Source organism: Bubalus bubalis, chromosome 2, assembly GCF_019923935.1.
Source record: "Bubalus bubalis isolate 160015118507 breed Murrah chromosome 2, NDDB_SH_1, whole genome shotgun sequence".
Lineage (NCBI taxonomy): Eukaryota > Metazoa > Chordata > Mammalia > Artiodactyla > Bovidae > Bubalus > Bubalus bubalis.
Window position 1 is genome coordinate 150,720,983 of NC_059158.1, and position 15,681 is coordinate 150,736,663.

A 15,681-nucleotide genomic window follows, 5' to 3' on the forward strand; every position below is an offset into this window, starting at 1 on the left:
TGACGAATCTGTGTCTAGTAAAATTCTGTATTTTGAAAGCATGGCATACACTGTCTCTTAATATTTATACAGTTGAACATCATCAATGCTTTCTTTATTCTTGTAGGAAACCTATTAGACAAAAAATTCCCTAATTTCCTGTTGTTTTGATTGGTATGATTAAAGACTATTAGAAAGGTTGAATGGATTTTTCTCTTTTTCTAGAAGTTTTAAAACAATTTTATCCTTTCATTGAGCCATGGGCCATATTAAGCCATTTGCTCATTTACTAATTTGCTGCCAAGTCGCTTCAGTCGTGTCCGACTCTGTGCGACCCCACAGACTGCAGCCTACCAGGCTTCTCTGTCCATGGGATTCTCCAGGCAAGAACACGAGTGGGTTGCCATTTCCTTCTCCAATGCGTGAAAGTGGAAAGTGAAAGTGAAGTCACTCAGTCATGTCTGACTTTTAGCGACCCCATGGACTGCAGCCTACCAGGCTCCTCCATCCATGGGATTTTCCAGGCAAGAGTACTGGAGTCGGGTGCCATTGCCTTCTCCAATTTACTAATTTAATAGAGGTCTATTGAATACCTATTATGTGGCAGGTACTATTCTAAGTGCTGTGGAGAACATATGTAGATACCTAAGGACTTAAAGTCTTATGGAATCTATGTTACAAAGCAACTAGAACATACTATAAGACAGTATTTGACCAAATACTGAACTGTAACCAACATATATGATTGTAGTCAATGGACAAGAGCCACCTTCATTCTGAAAAAATTAAGCACTTGGAAAATTTACGCAGAAGGAAATCCTGAGCTAGGCTCCCTACAGACACCAAATGACATGCATATTTTACGTAGTTTTCTTTTTTTCAACTTGTCTCATTCCAAATAGAATTTGAAACAACTTATGGAAATGCATACAGGTCAACACTAAAATAAAATAAGAGATGGATAAAATGATATTATGCAATGATTCTGGGGTTGAGCTCAGGACTCCCAATATGCATCATAAATTTCTGTCTGGCTTTTGGAGGTGGGTCTCAGATTTGGTCCTGGGTTTCTTGGCAGCAAAGATTAGAAACAAGATAGGGTACAAGAGATATGTGATCCCAGGTCTGAGTATACAAGTTGCTAGCTGCTCTTGTATATAAATATGTAAAATAAATAACTCCTATGACTCCTTTAAAGGAATACTGTGAAATACGGTAGATTAAATTCTCAAATTTTTAAATGAGAGATTTTATGGCTGCTTGTCCCTCAATGTAGGTGACTACTCTAAAAATCTAGATTTATTTATTTATTCAATTAAAAAATACTTAAAATATTGAACATTTGCTATGTGGTGAACTCTGTTCTAGACATTGGAGATAGATATGGTTTCAGAAATGAGGTACTGTTTGGAAAATAGGCAATAAAACAACCAAAACCAAAACTAAATTTGTTTCAAATAACGAAAATGATACAACAGGACTATGTGATGGAGAATAACTGGGTGGATAAATATATGTGTGTGTCTGTGTGTTAATCGCTCAGTCGTGTCTGACTCTTTGCTATCCTATGGCCTGTAGCCTGTCAGGCTCCTCTGCCTTAGGGATTCTCCAGGCAAGAATATTGGAGTGGGTTGTCATTACCTTCTCCAGAGGATCTTCCTGACCCAGGGATCTAACCCTGGTCTGCACTGCAGGCAGGGTCTTTACTAGAGCTACCAGGGAAGTCACTTTTTTGAGGCACATTTTTAATGTTAAGGAAATAGACATGAAAATATTAGGAAAAAAAGTTATTAGAGAAAAGTAATTTCAAGTTTCCAGAGAAAGAAACAGTTTTGTTGAGTGGGACAGATTACAAGGAAACTGGTGTGACTGGACCATAGTGAATGGAATTAGGAGACATAGTGATCTGTGGTAAAACATGTGGGTTTTATTTTAAGGGCAGTGGAAAACAGGTTTCAGGATTTGGAATGTTTAGAAAAATGGGTACTTGAAATCCTCTTTGAATTTTATTTCCTGTCTATTTAAAGAATTGAACATCAGATGATTTGAAAATATCTTCTCCAATAAGCCTTGGAAATCAGAAATTCCTTTAAGAGCTGTTTCTCACTTCTACTTATTATCTGAATTTGGGGAGAACATTTCACAAGCCATATGATCCCAAGGCATTTTTTAGTGTCATGTAGAATTCAACAAATGAATGAAGAGGCATTTGAGTTCCCCAAATTCTATGCCAGATAACTATATACCATGGTTATAAATATTTTATTCTGAAAAAACAAAGCCAAAGAAGGCATTCCCAGTTGTTCATGATAGCCATAAAAATATCAAAAAGGAAACAACAGAATGCCTAATATTAGCCCAACACAATTCCTGGTATATCTCCAACATAAACTGTGATGAGAAAAACATACATCTAGGTAACTAATTGAATTGACCTATGATATAAAGTTGTTAACTATAAGCCAATTAAGATTTGGAAGCCTGCCAAAAGGTTTTAAAGCTTTCAAGTAGGTATATTAAGCCATACTTTCTGTTAGTAATAAGGTGACAGAATTAGTTATCCACTGAGGCTACTCTTAGTTGATGACAATAAAACGTGTGATCAGTATATACAGACATCCTGTCTTTCGGACTTTCGGTCTTTTCTTGAGGCAGGGAGAAGATAGATGTTTCACCAGTTAAGTCAGCCAACATAGTAGACAGTCTGCTTTCTATAACCTGGGTCCTTGGGCCTTCTTAATAGAGGGCTGCGTTGAAAATAAGAGTGAGATAATTATTCTCAGGGCTTCCCACATGGCTCAGTGATAAAGAATCCACCTGCCAATTCAGAAGACGTGGCTTTGATCCCTGGATCTGGAAGATCCCCTGGAGAAGGAAATGGTGACCCACTCTAGTAATCTTGCCTGGGAAATCCCATGGACAGAGGAGCCTGGCGGGCTACAATCCATGGAGTAACAAAGAGTTGGGCATGATTTAGTGACTAAACAATATAACAAAGATTATTCTCAACTGTTGACAGCCTCACCAAGCCAACTGAGAGAGGGATGAGGCTGGGCAACAATAAATGTTTAGATTATATCTTAAGAGCAATGGGAAAATATTGTATTAAAATACCATGACTAATTCACTTTTAAGATAGGCAGTTTATACACATGGTACATATGATAAGAAAGTACATCATCTCATCCTGCCATAACTATCCCCCAGGATAGTCATGTCTCTTGTCCAGAGCAGGGTAGACAAAGACAACAATGAATTTGTAGGAAAAAAAGCAGAAAATAACTACTTTACACTATTATATGTTTATTGAGATATGATTTAATAAAAGATTTGTCCTTTCTTGTTATATTTCAACTTTTACAATCTCCCAGCTAATTGTTGATGTTAGTGTTTGTATATAAAATTTGTCATATCTTTTTCTAAAAGTCTGCTTTAGTCACTTTGATTTTGAACTATAATATATATATACAGAGAAGTGCACCAATCATAAATATACAGATTGACAAATTTTCACATACACATTTAATCATCATCCAAACCAAGAGAAAGACTTAACCAGCTCCCTAGATGCCACTTCTAGCCTCTACTTCCTCACAAGGGTAACCATTACCTTGCTACCAACACCATAGATTCATTGTACCTGCTTTGGACTTTACAGAACAGAATTGTATACATATTCTTTGGTATCTGACTTCTTTGGCTAAAAATATGATAATAATACTCACCCACATTGTTTTGTATAGCTGTAGATTGTTCATTCTCATTGTTAAATCATAGTCTGTAGTGTGAATACACTATTTCTTATTTACCCATTCTAACTCTTAATGGGGACTTGAGTTGTTATTTTTTTTTTAATTTAATTTTATTTTTAAACTTTACATAATTGTATTAGTTTTGCCAAATATCAAAATGAATCCGCCACAGGTATACATGTGTTCCCCATCCTGAACCCTCCTCCCTCCTCCCTCCCCATTCCATCCCTCTGGGTCGTCCCAGTGCACCAGCCCCAAGCATCCAGTATCGTGCATCGAACCTGGACTGGCAACTCGTTTCATACATGAAAAAAGTAAGCCAGAAAGAAAAACACCAATACAGTATACTAACGCATATATATATGGAATTTATAAAAATGGTAACAATAACCCTGTGTACAAGACAACGAAAGAGACACTGATGTATAGAACAGTCTTATGGACTCTGTGGGAGAGGGAGAGGGTGGGAAGATTTGGGAGAATAGCACTGAGTTGTTATTAAACAGCTGTTTTTTTTAATTAAATTTATTTATTTTTGATTGAAGGATAATTGCTCCACAGTATTGTGTTGGTTTCTAACAAACATCAACATGAATCAGCCATAGGTATACCTATGCCCCTCCCTCCTCAACCTCCCTCCCACCTCCCTCCCATCCCAGCACTCCAGGTTATTGCAGTGCCCATGTTTTGTTTGAGTTCCCTGAGTCATACAGCAAATTCCCATTGGCTATCTATTTTACATATGGTAAAATATGTTTACATGTTACTCTCTCCATACATCCCACCCCCTCCATCACCTCTGCCCCCATGTCTATAAATCTGTTCTCTATGTCTGTGTCTCCATTGCTGCCCAGCAAAAAGGTTCATTAGTACTATCTTTAAAGAGTCCATAGATATGTGTTAGTATATGATGTTTGTTTTTCCCTTTCTGACTTACTTCACTCTGTATAATAGGCTCTAGGTTCATCTGCCTCATTAAATAGCTGTTTTAATTGGCTATTCTGAATAATACTGCTATGAACATCCTCTTCTCTTTTGGTGGATAGGAGTTTAGTTATGTTGGGCATTTATCTGAAAGAGCTGTTGAGTCAAAGAGTGTGCATACATTTTCAGCTCCAGCAGATACTGCCAAGCAATTTTTCAAAGTTGCTGAAACTATTACACTCCTGCCAAAAATCAATGTTTTATTGGCTATAGACTGTCATCAAAATTTCTGTTTTTCCTTTTTTTTTTTTTTGTAATTATGCTCACCTGGTGGACGTGTGGTGATGCTATAATATGGTTTAAATTTGCATTTCTGTGATGATAAATAAAACTGAATGGCTCTTCATGCTTGGTCATTAGGACACCCTTTATTGTAACTGCTTGTTTAAATCTTTTATCTATTCTCTATTGGGTTATCTTTTTTTTCTTACTAATTTATAGGAGTGCTTTGTATAGTCTAGATTTGAGCCCTTTGTTGATTATTATTGAATGTGTGTGATTGTGTAGGGTAAATATTTCTTCTATTCCATGATTGGCTTTTTTCAGATTTTTATGACATATTTTGACAATTCTTAAGCTTAAACTATTAAGGTTAACAATATTTTACATTTTGGTTGGATATTTTGTACACCATTTCAGATTTTTTTCCTAACTAAATATCATGATGTGTTTGCCTATATCTTAAAAGTAGGAACTTAGTACTTCTCTTTCATGTTTACATTTATAATCTATCTAGAACTTATTTTTACAGAATATGAAGTATTAAGAGTAGTTAGGATTAACTGCTTTCCTAATCTTATTCATTTAAAAGTTATCTCCATTATACTGCTTGTTTTTTAATTAACAAGGTCATCTTAAATTTATAAGCTAATTCATGAAGCTTTGACATCTAAGACGAAGGATTGCTTTTATATTTATCCTAGGCTTCCTTGGGTATTTTCTAATCCTTGAAGTAACACATTAAGATTTTTCTACATTAAGATCTCTTACTTTTCTTAAGAGTATTCCTAGTTACATTACTTTTTTTTCCATGATTAGCTCTATAAAGAATATGTTTTCTTCCATCATAACATCTAGTAGACTTTTATTTTTATATATTGAGGCTGTTATTTTCATACATTGATTTTGTATCCAGCCATCATAACTGAAGTCTTTAATTATTTATAGTTATTTACAGTCCAAATGTTCAAGCTGGTTTTAGAAAAGGCAGAGGAACCAGAAATCAAATTGCCAACATCCACTGGATCATCGAAAAAGCAAGAGAGTTCCAGAAAAACATCTATCTCTGCTTTATTGACTATGCCAAAGCCTTTGACTGTGTGGATCACAATAAACTGTGGAAAATTCTGAAAGAGATGGGAATACCAGACCACCTGACTTGCCTCTTGAGAAACCTATATGCAGGTCAGGAAGCAACAATTATAACTGGACATGGAATGACAGACTGGTTCCAAATAGGAAAAGGAGTACATCAAGGCTGTATATTGTCACCCTGCTTATTTAACTTCTATGCAGAGCACATCATGAGAAACGCTGGGCTGGAAGAAGCACAAACTGGAATCAAGATTGCTGGGAGAAATATCAATAACCTCATATATGCATATGAAACCACCCTTATGACAGAAAGCGAAGAGGAACTAAAAAGCCTCTTGATGAAAGTGAAAGAGGAGAGTGAAAAAGTTGGCTTAAAGCTTAACATTCAGAAAATGAAGATCATGGCATCCAGTCCCATCACTTCTTGGGAAATAGATGGGGAAACAGTGGAAACAGTGTCAGACTTTATATTTTGGGGCTCCAAAATCACTGTATATGGTGATTGCAGCCATGAAATTAAAATATGCTTAGTCCTTGGAAGGAAAGTTACAACCAACCTAGATAGCATATTGAAAAGCAGAGATATTACTTTGCCAACAAAGGTCCATCTAGTCAAGGCTATGGTTTTTCCAGTGCTCATGTATGGATGTGAGAGTTGGACTGTGAAGAAAGCTGAGCACTGAAGAATTGACGCTTTTGAACTGTGGTGTTGGAGAAGACTCTTGAGAGTCCCTTGGACTGCAAGGGATCCAACCAGTCCATTCTGAAGGAGATCAGTCCTGGGTGTTCATTGAAAGGACAGATGCTGAAGCTGAAACTGCAATACTTTGGCCACCTCATGGGAAGAGTTGACTCATTGGGAAAGACCCTGATGCTGGGAGGGATTGGGGGCAGGAGGAGAAGGGGATGACAGAGGATGAGATGGCTGGATGGCATCACTGACTCGATGGATGTGAGTTTGAGTGAACTCCAGGAGTTGGTGATAGACAGGGAGGCCTGGTGTGCTGTGATTCATGGGGTCACAAACAGTTGGACACGACTGAGTGACTGAACTGAACTGACAGTTGCTTGAGTTTTTTAAGCAAATAATTTTTTTCCTCTTTCTGTTCACCTTCCTTTTTTTTCACTCTGCTCTCTTCTAGCTATTTCTCAAAAAGAATTATAAGTAATAATCGTGATAGTTGATGTTTTGTTGTGTTTCTGATCTTAAGGAGGGGGAGTGTTTCTTGACTTTTTCCATTAAGCATAATCATATTAAGAAAAATATCAGTTTCTTCTTACTGTATCTAGAATTTTTATATCCATATTAGTAAATGAAATTAGACTGTAGTGTTCCTTTATGTTTTATCTTAGTCTGGTTGTATATCTCTGATATATTAAGTCTTTAAAAATTAAAGACATGATATCAATCCAATGTGAAGCTTCCAGGACTGGCATTATTTTTGTGGAGGAGTGATTGACTTCTGAACATCACTTAATCTAAAATAATTTTTCTATCTAGGTTTTTAATCTCTCTAGGGCTTTGTTGGAACTTTATATTTTTCAAGAAAAGTTATTTATTTAATTTGTGCTTTAGAATAAATTTATTTAGAGTTAAGCAAGGTATCTCTATGTTTAAAATTTTTATATGATTGGATCCCCATTACTATGCTTCTCTCGTGTATTCGTGCTTTCCCCCATCCTTTATTCCTTCATTATGTTAATTAATAGGTAATGTATTCTATCACTTTTTCTCCTTCTCTTCACAATTAATCTATCCAGGTTTATTTATAATTCTAAAAATTTCTTTTTCCCTGTCATTGATTTCTACTATTCCCTTGACTTATTCTTCCAATTTTCTTACATTATTTTACTATATTTTATTTGTGACATCATTTGATGATTGATCTACTGATTTATTTTCATTCTTTCTCTATAATTAATGTGTCTCCAATGTTAAGAACAATACTCTAAGCCACCATTTTATATGAATTTTCAATAGAACCTCATAGCTGTTGTTTTTACTTCAGGTATTTCCTAACTAATGTGCAGTTTGAATCCTGATTTTAAATCAAATAATTCTCTAATAAAAAGCCCTACATTTCCAAGTATTTTGATTTTAACTGCTTTTGTGTCTTGTTATTAATATCCAGGGGCTTCGCTGGTGGCTCAGTGGTTAAAAAGAATCCTCTTGCAACACAGGAGCTGAGGGTTTGATCCCTGGGTTAGGAAGATCCCCTGGAGAAGGAAATGGCAACCTCTTCCAAGATTCTTGCCTCGGAAATTCTGTGGACAGAGGAGCCTGGTGGGCCACAGTGTTGCAGAGTCAGATATGATTTAGTGACTAAACAAGAGCAATTAGACTTAAACATCTTGAAAAAAAATCATATTGTTTGCTATATTTACACTTCTTAATTTTTAATGGATTTTTTTTTTGCCTTTACATATGGTGGGTATAATTGAACTTCCAAGAGTATATAGAAAGTATGTATAGTGTTTGATATTTATTTATTTTGTCCACTTGATATATCATGGAGAGATAGGCAAATTTACTTTTGTGTATTTTTCTTATAGATTTTATACTTTGAATTTTAATGATTTGTTTAGCACAAAGTGTTCAAGGTAGGATGATCTTTATTGCATATATTATATTGAGTTTTGTGTATGGCATATTCCATTGACATAGCATGCTAGTGCTGCTGCTAAGTCACTTCAGTCGTGTCCGACTCTGTGCGACCCCATAGACGGCAGCCCACCAGGCTCCCCTGTCCCTGGGATTCTCCAGGCAAGAACACTGGAGTGGGTTGCCATTTCCTTCTCCAATGCATGAAAGTGAAAAGTGAAAGTGAAGTCGCTTAGTCGTGTCCGACTCTAGCGACCCATGGACTGCAGCCCACCAGGCTCCTCTGTCCATGGGATTTTCCAGGCAAGAGTACTGGAGTGGGGTGCCACTGCCTTCTCCGAGACATAGCATAATATCATTAAAAATGTCCTACCTTATTTTATTATTAATACCTTTGTCTCTATATCCAGCTTGGTTAGCTATTATGTTTATGGCCAAATTTTGATTTTATTATTTATTGATTTTAAATTTGTATGTGATAGGTAAGTCTTTGTTCATAATGCTGTTTTCAGTCTTCAAAGTCACATTTATTTAAACGCACAAGCATTTATTTCACATAGTCAACATTTAGGCTTGATTTTTATGTGTCCATTCCTTTTTTGTTGTTGCTGTTTTGGGCTTTTTGATAGTCAACCTTTTTTTTCAGAATACTTTTACAATTACAGAAAAATAGCAAAGATAGTACAGGAAGTTGACATATAATCTATACTCAGTTTCCCCTAGTATAATCATTTTACATTAATATGGTATATTTCATTAATGAATCAATAGTGACATATTATCAACTAAAGTCAATACTTTAGTCATAGTTCCTTAGTTTTTACTAAGGATTATGATTATGTTTCTTCTCACTCTACTGTTTCAGTGTATTTTTTTCTGGGATTTATAGTTCTTTGAGCTCTTTTATTAATTTACTTAGTTACTTTGAACATGGCAATAAGCTTGGCCTATATTTTTATCTGCTTTGTGGCATTTTTTCCAGTTATTGTTTCTTACCTGCCTTTTGCTTTTTCTGTTTTTTCCTTCTTAAAGTATTTTCAAATGATTTTATCAAAGGAAACAGAGATGGCTGGTCACTGCAACCTAGAAGAAAACCCTGGAAAATCTGTGGTCACAGAATCTAAGGAAGAAAGTATTTTAAAAAGAGAGGCCAATTATGGGAAATGCTTTTATGAAGTCCTATAAAATGAAGAGTCAAAACTTTCTTTGAGTCACAAAGCTTATTTGCCTTATTGAAATATGCTTTCATTGGTGCTATCACAGAAGCCATACTGGAATGGCTTGAAGAGTTAATAGAAAGTAAAAAGAGTAAAGGCAGAGAAATCTTTACAAGAGTTAAGGGGAGAAAAGGGAAGAATAGGTTAGGGGAACATAGGATCCAAGGATGATTTATCTTTCTTATGTTTTAAGGGAATGATTAAAGTAAGTTTAAATATAAAAAGGGGGCTTTTCAGGTGGCATAGTGGTGAAAGAATCTGCCTGCTAATGCAAGAGGTGTGAGACATGCAGGTTTTATCCCAGGGTCGGAAAGGTCCCCTGGAGTAGGAAATGGCAGCCCACTCCGGTATTCTGGCCTGGAAAATTCCATGGACAGAGGAGCCTGGTAGGCTACAGTCCATGGGGTTGCAAAGAGTCAGACACACCTCAGAGACTGAATGCACGTGTACACACAGACAAAAAGACAGACAGACTCACACACAAACATATTGCCTATTGTTGGGGGCCGGCGTGAGGCACTCCGCCCATGGCAAAGGTCATGAGGAAGGAGGCTTGACATACACAAAGGCGGGATCGAGCCTCAGGAGTCCCCCTGGAAATCCTCGAGCATCTACCCCCATAACCAGAGCCTGCCTACTTTACTACTTTGTGCTCTTACCTACACCTCTGACTTTACGGGGGGCTGTCCCCCACCACCTCTTTCAGAAAAGGAGTTAACTTAGAGCTCCAGTTAATAATAATTCCTGGGTGTGATAGGAATGTTTCAACCTACAAACTCATCTGAAGGTTCTCTAGCCTGCCTGACAGGCTTGTCCGGCCACATGTGATTGCTCACAGCCTCCCAACCGTGAGAGGCACGAGATGCTTTAAACCTTCTAAAAACAGTTTCCTTAGAAAAGTTAGAAAATTATTAGTATAAGTATAATGGGCTGATTAGAAATCGTTTTGGTGAAGGGTTTTTCATTTGTTGAGCCAATGTTTACTGCTAAGTCTCCACCTGATGTGATGATCTGACTCACTGAAAAAGACCCTGATGCTGGGAAAGACTGAAGGAGAAAGGAAAAGAGGGCAGCAAAGGATGAAATGTCTAAATAGCATCACCAGCTCAATGGACATGAATTTAAGCAAATTCCTGGAGATAGTGAAGGACAGGGAAGCCTGGTGTGCTTCAGTCCATGGGGTTTCAGAGTCTGAAGTGACTTGGTGACAAAACAATAACAACAACAGGGCCTGAAAGAGAGATAGCAGAGAAGCCAGGGAAGATAACCTCTAGTTGAGAAGTTATGGATGGTGACAGGTAAGGCCCTTTTAAGGAGGCAGGATATTTCCTCCGATTTTAAAGTAGAAAAAGAGGTGAATCTGGGAGCCTATATGAGTAGGTCTATGTATTTGGTGATGAGAATTGTGCTTCTAATTTATTTGCAAAATCAGAGAGGGGATCTTGCATTGAAATTCCAGAGGATAGAGAAGGATTGAAAATCAGGGGAAAGCAGAAATGTTGAAATGAGAGTAGGAAAGCAAGGCAGGCAGTCCTAAGGGCCTTGATGAGTTGCGAAAACATAAATGTGCCCCACTGTGTTACTTCTCTTCAACAGTTTGGAGCTATCTAAAAATCTAACACAACATTGTAAATCAACTATACTCCAATTAATTTATTTTTAAATTGCTCAACAAACAACAGTAACAGCAAAAGAAAGATTCAAGATATGACCCTGGCAACACAAGCCTGGCTGAAAGAGTTTCTGTGTTGTCTCTCTCCAATGTACTTTAATACCAGACCACAGAGAAGCAATTTGAAAGCAAACTTCCTTTGTTGCTTAACTGAGGAAAGTCTTGTGGTAGGTTTGCTCTGTAAGGTAATTCTACTATCTTAAATAAAATCTCCCTGTGGAGTGGTGATTGGTAAGGCCAACAGGTGGCTTTTGAAATCAGAAGTTAAAATCTGCCTATCTTTGATTATTCCATCATTTGCCTTAATCATTCATTTTAAGTTCAATTTGGAGTGCTTTTTACATACTAACATTGTGTGCCTACCTGTGTGATAGTCATTATAGATAAAGAAACAGAAAGCAAGGAATTAATTATGTTTTGAATTTAAAGAGATTGTTTTCTTAATATTCACATTAAAACTTTTGTTGTTGTTTTTCAGTTGCTAAGTTGTGTCCAATTCTTTGTTACTCCATGGACTGAAGCATGCCAGGCTTCCCTGTCCTTCATCATCTCCCAGAGTTTGCTCAAACTCATGTACATTGAGTTGGTGATGCTATCCAACCATCTCATCCTCAGTCACCCTCTTCTTCTCCTGACTTCAGTCTTTCCCAGCATCACGATCTTTACCAAATGAGTCAGCTCTTCTCATCAGGTGGCCAAAATATTAGAGCTTCAGCATCAGTCCTTCCAATGAATATTCAAGGCTAATTTCCTTTAAGATTGACTGGTTTGATATCTTTGCTGTCCAAGAGATTCTCAAGAGTCCTTCTTCAGCACTACAATTTGAAAGCATCAGGTCTTCCACTCTCAGCCCTTATGGTCCAACCTCACAGCCATACATGATTACTGAAAAAACCATTACTTTGACTATATGGATCTTTTTCAGCAAAATGATGTCTTTGCTTTTAATATGCTGTCTAGGTTTGTCATAGCTTTCCTTCCAGAAGCAAGCACCTTTTAATTTCTTAATGGCTGCAGTCACTGTCCACAGTGATTTTGGAGCCCCCAAAAATAAAATCTGTCACTGCTTCCACTTTTTCTCCATGAAGCGATCGGACCAAATACCATGGCATTAGCTTTTTGGATGTTGAGTTTTAAGCCAGCTTTTTCATTCTCCTCTTTCACCCTCATCAAGAGGCTGTTTAGTTCCTCTTGGCTTTCGGCCATTAGGGTGGTAACATCTGCATATCTGAGGTTGTTGATATTACTCTCAGGAATCTTGATTCCAGCTATGATTCATCCATCCTGACATTTCAAGTGATGTACTCTGCATATAAGTTAAATAAGCAGGATAACAATATACAGCCTGATGTACTCCTTTCCCAATTTTGAACCTGTCAGTTGTTCCATGTCTATTTCTTGATCTGCCTACAAAGTTCTCAGGAGGCAGGTAAGGTGGTCTGGTATTCCCATTCTTTAAGAATTTTCTAGTTTGTTGTGATCTACACAATCAAAACTTTCACTGTATGTTGCTGCTGCTGCTGCTAAGTCGCATCAGTCGTGTCCGACTCTGTGTGACCCTGTAGACGGAAGCCCACCAGGCCCTTCTGTCACTCTTCAAATATTAAATTTACATTTATAAATCCATATTTAGACTAAAACCAAATTATTTCTAGAGCAATATGTTTTAATATATACACATTTGATTGAGATATTTCTGGCTTTGCTAGTAAAACATCTCCTTAAAAAGAGCAACAAACTTCTTTTATAGAGCATAGTTAAAGAGGGTATTACATAAATAAATTTGTTTTTGCTTCCGTCATGTCCAACTCTTTGTAACTCTATGGACTGTAGTCCACCAGGCTCCTATGTCCTCTTGGGATTCTCTGGACAAGAATACTGGAATGGATTGCCATTCCCGTCTCCAGGGTATCTTTCTGATCCCGAGACTGAACCCAGGTCTCCTGCACTGCAGGCAAATTCTTCATGGTTTGAGCCACCAGTGAAGCCCTAAAAGTTAAAATTTTATAAAATTTTATTTTTTCTTACCTGTATAAGAATTTGAAATACTTAATTTCCCCCTACTTCTCACACAACGCTGAGGCATGTCACAAAGGTTAAAAAAATTTTAAATAATGTTCTCATGAGGTATTGGATTGCAAGCCACACTTGAGTGTGTTGTGAACAGGAAGTGGGGGCAGAGAAGATAGCAAATAGTACTTTCCAAAGAGAAGAAAGTTAGCTCCTTTATTGAATCGTAAGTACTGGTATGCATGAAAAATTTTACTGTGTCTATCTAAGCCCAAAATTTAGAAAATGAAATGAAACCTTCATTTTTAGATGCTTCAGGTCACCTATTCAAAATGACTAAGAAAGAGAGTTATAAATCTTTTTATGCAAGAATTGTTTTTGTAAAAAGCATGTGTGGGTAGCTTTCATTTAAGACTAAAATATTTTGACAAATCAAAACTTCAACTAGAACCACTGTGACTAACTTTAAATGAATACATTGAGATATAAAATGGCAATAATCACATATTTCAGCTGTCAAAGTCCCTGGCAGAGTAGATTAGTGGGAAAAAAAAATGTCATAAAAGAACAGAAAAAAATCTGAAAAGGAAAAAAAAAGATGGTTATAAATGCAACAAATTTCCTCTGTAGATTCAAATGTTTTCACTAAACAAGTCAAGAAAGGATAATTTAAATCTCTACAAAGATTTGGAAAGTCAAAATAGATGTAAAAACACCATACAAGTGACAGTTAAATAATGGAGAGAAATCTTTAATAATTTTTGACTAAGGTCTTTTAATCTCATTGAATTTGAATGTGATTCTAACTTGGATACATTAGGAAATCTAAGATCAGATTTGTTTTTCCTATTGATATTCAGCTGAAAGCATAAGCTATATATTATTTAAATAAAGAATAATAAATCCATTTGAAAGGACTAGATCAAACTCATAGAGATATGTATTATTCTCCCAGAACTTTACAGACTCCAAAGGCAAGTAGAAGACCCCAGAGGTCATGCAGTTCATTTTCCTGTTCTAAGAGCACTCCAGAAAGACAGCTTTGCTTCTTCTTATTAATTTTGCAGTTGCTATACTGCTCATCCAAATTCCATTGAATTTTATTTCAATGATTTATTTTCTATTGTATTCAACATCTTATTTGCTCAAAATTAGCAAACATCTAGTATATGTCAGATACCGTAAAAATCCCTGAAGTAACATAAGCAAAGAAGAGGACCACTTCCCTTGGGAAACAGCTAAGTGGAATGAACTGGGTGTTCTGGAGGTACAGGCAGGGAGTGTAAACAGGATAGAGGGGCCTAAGATGTGTTTGAACCTAATCTTGAAGATCCAGTATAAGTTAGCTAGGCAAAAGAGTGAAAGCAGAACATTTCTGGAACTAAAAAGATAAGAGGTTGACAAGAGGTGATGGATTCCAGAAGTTCCATAGGCAGTGGGTAAACGTAGAGGGTAGTAGAAGGTGAGGCTAGAATAACACTTTCCAAATATCTTTTGAAGAATATTAGTTCCGCTAGAAGCAGTGAAAACAACTATTTTGGACTTAGTTGATTTGGAGAAACAAATAATTTTATCCTTCTTCTGGAGATTTAAAAATATTTGATTAGATTATCATTTTAAGAAACCCTATAGTATTAACTCGTAGTCAACAAAAGAGTCTGAAATGCAGTACTTAGGCACAATCTCAAAAATGATAAAATGATCTCTGTTCATTTCCAAGGCAAACCATTCAATATCACAGTAATCCAAGTCTATCACTAATGCCAAAGAAGGTGAACTTGAATGGTTCTGTGGTGACCTACAAGACCTTCTAGAAGTAACACCGAAAAAAAAAAAGTTCTTTTCATCATAGGGGACTGGAATGCAAAAGTAGGAAGTCAAGAGATACTTGGAGTAACAGGCAACTTTTGCCTTGGAGTACAAAATGAAGCAAGGCAAAAGCTAATAGAATTTTGCCAAGAGAATGCACTGGTCATAGCAAACACCCTCTTCCAACAACACAAGAGAAGACTCTACACATGGACATCACCAGATGGCCAACACTGAAATCAGATTGATTATATTCTTTGCAGTCAAAGTTAGAGAAGCTCTATACAGTCAACAAAAACAAGACCAGGAGCTGACTGTGGCTCAGATCATGAACTCCTTATT